This window comes from Tamandua tetradactyla, chromosome 11 (assembly GCF_023851605.1).
Source record: "Tamandua tetradactyla isolate mTamTet1 chromosome 11, mTamTet1.pri, whole genome shotgun sequence".
Classification (NCBI taxonomy): domain Eukaryota; kingdom Metazoa; phylum Chordata; class Mammalia; order Pilosa; family Myrmecophagidae; genus Tamandua; species Tamandua tetradactyla.
In genome coordinates this window covers 94,717,438-94,723,437 of record NC_135337.1, presented here as the reverse complement: position 1 = coordinate 94,723,437, position 6,000 = coordinate 94,717,438, and positions in this window count along the sequence as shown.

Sequence of the window (6,000 nt, the reverse complement as noted above, 5' to 3'; positions counted from 1 at the left end):
TTTGTGTGTGCTTAGTGTCACCCATATCATCTCTCTGAGAAGTGTCTGGTCGAATTTTTTGCTCATTTTCCAATTATCATTATTATTTGTTGATATTTTGTAAGGCAAACATGAATGTGAATGAAGTTGCTTCTGTTTTCTCCTTACAGACAGTCTCACTATATTGGATAATTCCCTGGTGTGGTGTGTGTGTACCCCACTCTCATCACAGCCAGTGTGAATGGCTCCTGAAATTATTGCAGTGTGCAACCTGTCCCCCTGTTCCTAGCAGCCCTGCGTGATTCTCACTGCGACTGATGCTGGCTCTGTTCCTTTGCTGTGGGTTGAAGTCCGTCCTCATCTGCCTGTTCCAGTTGACCTCCCCTCTTGTCTCTACTGACATTCTCACTTGGTCACAAAACTGTGCTAACCGTCCCTGCTTTCTCGAGCCTCAGGTGCTGTGTGTACGTGGTCCCTCCTCTTGGAATGCCCCTGTGCCTCCTGGCTGCATCTTTCCTTCTCTGCTTTCCATCCCAGGTCCTAGCCTCTTTTCCAGGACATTCTTCCTCCAAGCCTCCAGCCCTGGGGTCCTTGTTCCTGTCCAGCCTTAAACACACAGGCTGGGACTGTCTGAGTCCAGCGCTGAGTCTCTTTCCCCAGATGGGAGCCTCTCTAGGGCAGAGTCTTCAGCAAGGCTTTCTCTGCTCCCCCAGGCATGCTCAGTGCTGGGCTGGGAGCAGAAGGGCTGTTGCTGAAATGAGGAAGCGTAAGTTTAGAATATGGATTAGTTTCCTGCAGCTGCTGTAACAAAGTACCCAAACTAGATGGCCTAAAACAACAGAAATTTATTGTGTCCCAGTTCTAGACACCAGAAGTCTGACATCGAGTCTTTTCTTCTGAAACTTATGAAGCAGGATCCTTCCCTGCTTCTTCCAGCTTCTGGTGCCTTCTGGAAATCCTTGGTTTCCCTTTTCTTCAATCTCTGGCTCTGCTGTCAATACCTTCCTTCTCTACGTGTCTGTCTCCTCTCTTCTTCTTGTAAAGACACCTGCAACATCGGGGTCCCTTCCTACCTTAGTATGACCTCATCTTAATTTAACTAGTTCAACCTCAGTGTTCTTGTTTCCAATTTAAGTTTACATTCCAAGGAAGGGAGGGTTAGGACTTCAACTGTCCCATCCTCAATTCCATTGATTCTTTTTCTGCCTATGCAACCCTGCTGTTGAACCTCTAAAGTGAATTTTAAATTTCGGTTGTGGTGCTTTTCAGTTCCAGGGGGAAACTCATATCTGTAAACACGTTAAAAAGGAAAGATCTCAAAGTGATCATCTAACCTCACACCTTGGGGTACTAGAAAAAGAAGAGCAAACTAAACCCAAAGTTAGGAGAAGCATAATAAGCGATGAAGATTTAGAATGATGATACATGATATGGAATTAAAAAAAAACAAACCAAAAGTTGGTTATTTGAAGATTATAGAGCTGACAAACCTTTAGCTTGACGAAGAGAAAAAGAGTGAGGCTACAGATAACTAAATTAGCAGGGTGGATATTACTGCAGATAATATAGAAACAAAGGATTGTAAGAGAATACTATGAACAATTGTATGCCAAATAATTAGATAACCTAAACGAAATGGAAAAATTCATAAAAACACACAAATGACCTAAACTGTCTCAAGAATAATTAGAAAATCTCAGCAGACCTATAGAAAGTAAAGAGATTGAATGAGCCACCCAAAACCTCCCAACAAAGAAAAGTCTGGGACCAGATGGCTTCACTGGAGGATTTTACCAAATACTACAGAAAGAATTCATACCAATACTGCTCAGACTATTCGAAAAAATTGAATAGGAGGGGACACTTCCTAACTCATTCATTTAAAGTTTTGGTAATGGACGGCGGAGCTGGTAGCATAACACTGCGAATGTGATTAATACCAGCGAATTGTACACTTTAAAATGGTCAAAATAGCAACTTTTATGTCATATATGCATTATCTTAGTGAAAATATGTATTTTTAAGAGTTGAAGAAAAAGGAATGGCTTTTGGTACCTGCTACAATGTAGATGAAACTTGAAAACATTATGCTAAGTGAAAAAAGCCAGACACAAAAGGTCGCTTTTGTATGGTTCCATTAGCATGATGAGCCCACAATAAGCAAATCTACAAAGACATAAAGCAGATTTGTGGTTTCCAGGGGCTGAGGGAGAGAGAGTAACGGGAGGTACCTCTTGAAAGGGTACATGGTTTTATTTAGGGATGATGAAAATGTTTTGGAACTGGCTGGGGGTGGGTTATACAACATAGGAAAAAGTAATCATCATATAAAGAATAACAGCAAGGATCCTTGTATTTTTTCATGAAATTCCTCATCTGTTATGAAAAAGTCATTTTTGCATTGTGCATCTAGCAGAATTCTTGCAATTGGAGAACATCTAACCCAAAATAACTTTCTGACGTCCTGGCATTTTTGGGATGTCACAAATGAATAACATTAGGTCATTAGGTTAAGCCCACAATTAACACCATTAGGTTTAGTGGACATTCATTCAAACGTTTATTGGCTTTGATTTTGCAGCTTTCCTTCTGTGTCTGTAATATTAAGCTGGGTGAATTTTAATATTCTAAATTCCAATTCTTGAATGTTTTTGGAAGCTTCTAGAAAGCCTCCAGGGGCGGCCCTGCTGGGACGAAATTCTGACTTCGCAGCGTCCTTCCCTGGACCGTCGGAGGGTTTGTGACGTACCGGCGCCCCCCAGCGCCCGCATTTGGGAGCGCACCCTACCAGGGTGGACAACTGGCAGAAAAGTGGAAAAACGCAGAAAATCAACCTTCCGCGCAGAGGGGTGCCCAGCGCACCCCACTCTTCTGTTCCAGTTGTCCCACCTCCACGAAGCCATGACCCCACTACAAGGACGCAACACCCTTCCATGCCTCTCTGCCTTCCGGCCTGACGCCCCCTTCCCATTCTTTTACTTATTTATTCCTAAACCAGCTTTATTGGAGTATATTTTATATACAATAAGTCAGCGTATTTAGAGGGTACAAGTCGATAAGTTTTGTCATGTGCATACACCCACGAAACTATCATTTTTAAAAAACTTAACATTTTGAAGTAATTTCAAAGTTGCAGAAGAGTTGCACAAGTTTTACAGAGAAATCCTGGAGTCTTTCCCCCAGTGTCACTGATGATTAACATTTTATCACATTTGTTCTCTGTCTCCCTCTCTCCTGTATTGTCCTGGAAATGCATGAAATTAAACCACGTCCATCTTAAAAATACAATCTTGAGCAAAAAACCCAGCAAGTTTCTGAAGGATGTGTAGAAAGACACTATTTATATAAAATTTATATAAAATATAAGAGCATGTAGGGACGTGGTAAAGCTGACATTCAGGAGAGCAGCTGCCTCTGAGGACGGAAGAGACACCTGGAGTTTCAACCCTGTCTCTGGTGTTTCATTTCTTCTGGTTGGTGATGCCTGTTACACTATGAACTGTACTTTTTCCCTTGTGGCCTCCATTATTGATTGGGGTATGATTTACATGCAATAAATGGCTTATTTGTAAATGTAGAGTTTGATGGGTCACCTTCCCTGCTGATCTCACCTCCTAAAACGCAACTCCTTTCCATTCCCATCCTCCTTCCTTGCTTCCCCCTCACCTGGACCCCTGTTTCTGCCCCCTCACTGGTCACCTTTAATGCCTCTTCCATTCCCCTCCATCCTGACAATCCCCAGGTAACCTGACCTGCCTCTCCCTTGCTCTAAATTCTGCCATGGCTCCCCATCGCCCTGCTACAGACCACTCAATGTATGGAGAGCTGCCAAGGGAGTGATTCTGTGCATATCATCTTGTTTAATCCTTCGAGGTAGCAGGATTTCTACCTTTGATTCTATTCTTTGATTAGGAAAATGGGGGCTCAGGGGGGCGAAATCACCCAAGCCTGCTTTGTTCCAAAGACCACTCTTAAATGTTCTGCTACCCAAGACTTGCACACGTGGCTTTTCTGGTCTCATTTGTACAATCTGCAGACTAACTACCCAGGCAAAGTTCAGAGAGGCAGATTCACGGGCCGAAGGTCACACAGCAGGGCTGGCTGGCCCCAGAAGCCCTGATCTTTCTTTCTTCTTTCACCACTACTTCTGCCCCACTTGCCTGGTAGGTGAGCTCTAATCTCAGGTGCTAAAACAGGGTAACCCATCCACTTGTCCCTTTTGGTACTGGAAATGGCTGTTGGGTGGCAAGCTGGTTCTCATGGAGAATGGGGTATGGTGCTTCGAAAGATGGGGAGGCAGTCCCTGGGCTGAATCCTTGAAAGACTTGTTTTCAAGGTACCACGGTGGGTATGTTTCAGCTCCACTCCCACTGCTACTTACTCAGCAGAATTTCCCTTTCCTCCAGCTGAGAGACTTACTTTTGTGTTTGGGGTTTTCCGAGATTCCAATCAATACTGATAGTCACGATAGCAGACGCTGTCTTTTCAAGACATTTTACAAGGAAAATGTCTCCTGTCCTTGCAGAATCTCTCCACCTAAAGCAGTTAATGCCTCTGCCCGGCTACTCCCGTCAGCTCCAGACTTGGAAGTAGCCCCCAGTTTTTGCTCACTTTTGGGAAATTGCTTCATTTAGATTTCTTTTACCGATAGTTCTTCAATGACCTTAAATAAAATTATGATTTCCTAGTTTACCTCACGTGTTGATGTTGTGTTGTGGAAGCTTCTCGTTATGATGGGACTTCTTGGAACTCCAGGAATCCATTTCTGGGCATGGATACCCATGTTGAATTTTTTTTATGATGTTCAGACATTCTGGTTTAAATAAGGCAGCGGTAATGAGAATGGGACAACAAGGAATGATAGAGTCATTCCTAAAAGAAATAATTTGGGAGAGCGGAGTCATGACAATAAATAAAGGGTGCTGATATGCCATCAGAAAGCCAAAGACTGAGACGATTTGCCCAAGACGGGAGGTGACAGTTCAGGAGAAACATCTATACTCCACCGTCCCCAAAGGTGATGGAACCCTACAAGAATTGGCTTCCTCTGGGGTCCTCAGGAATCATTTCCCAGCTGAGAGCATTGTGACGTTGTTGAACGTGGTCTCTGAGCCAGGTCGCCTGGATTTGAGTTCAGTGACCCAATTTCCCACTGAAGCGTGTGTGTTAGTTTGCTAAACGCTGCTGGAAGGCAATATACCAGAAATGGAATGGCTTTTAAAAAGGAAGTTTATTAAGTTACAAGTTTATTGTTCTCAGGCTGTAAAAATGTCCAAACTAAGGCATCCAGAGAAAGATACTGGGACTCAAGAAAGACTGATGTCTGTCATGTGGGAAGGCACGTGGTTGGCGTCTACTGGTCTTTGTTCCTGGTTCCATTGCTTCCAGCTTCTGATGCCAATGGTTTCCTCTCTAAGTGTCTGTGGGCCTTCACTGAGCTCCTTTGGGACACAACTCTGGGTTCTGGCTTGCTCAGCATCTCATGGGGAGGCCACAGGGTGACATTTTCTGGGCTCTGCATGTCCAATTGTCCGTGTCTAGGCGTGTGCTCCCTCTGTCCACACTCCAAGCATCTCCAAATAGCTGCGTCTCTGTCAGCTCTGAGCTCTCTCCAGAATGTTTCCTCTTTTAAAGGACTCCAATAAACTAATGGAAGACACACCTTGAATGGACATAGTCACATCTCCATCTAACGGTCATATTCACAATTGGGTGGGTTATATCTCCCTGGAAACAATCCGATCAAAGGGTGCAACCCTACAATACTGAACAGGGTTAGAAGAACAAGGATTTTCTGGGGCACACAACAAATTTAAACCAGCACAGAATGCTCTCTGAGCTCTCCGTGTTTCCAATTCTTCCTCTCTAAATAAAAGACTTACAGGGTTTTTAGGAATCTATGCCATGACAGCAGAAAACCTTGCCAGCTTTACAAATAAAAAGTTTATTTATTGCTCACGTAAATTCCAGTAGAAGTCATCAATCACTGATCGCCAGAGTTCCAGCCAGTTCTGAAAATAA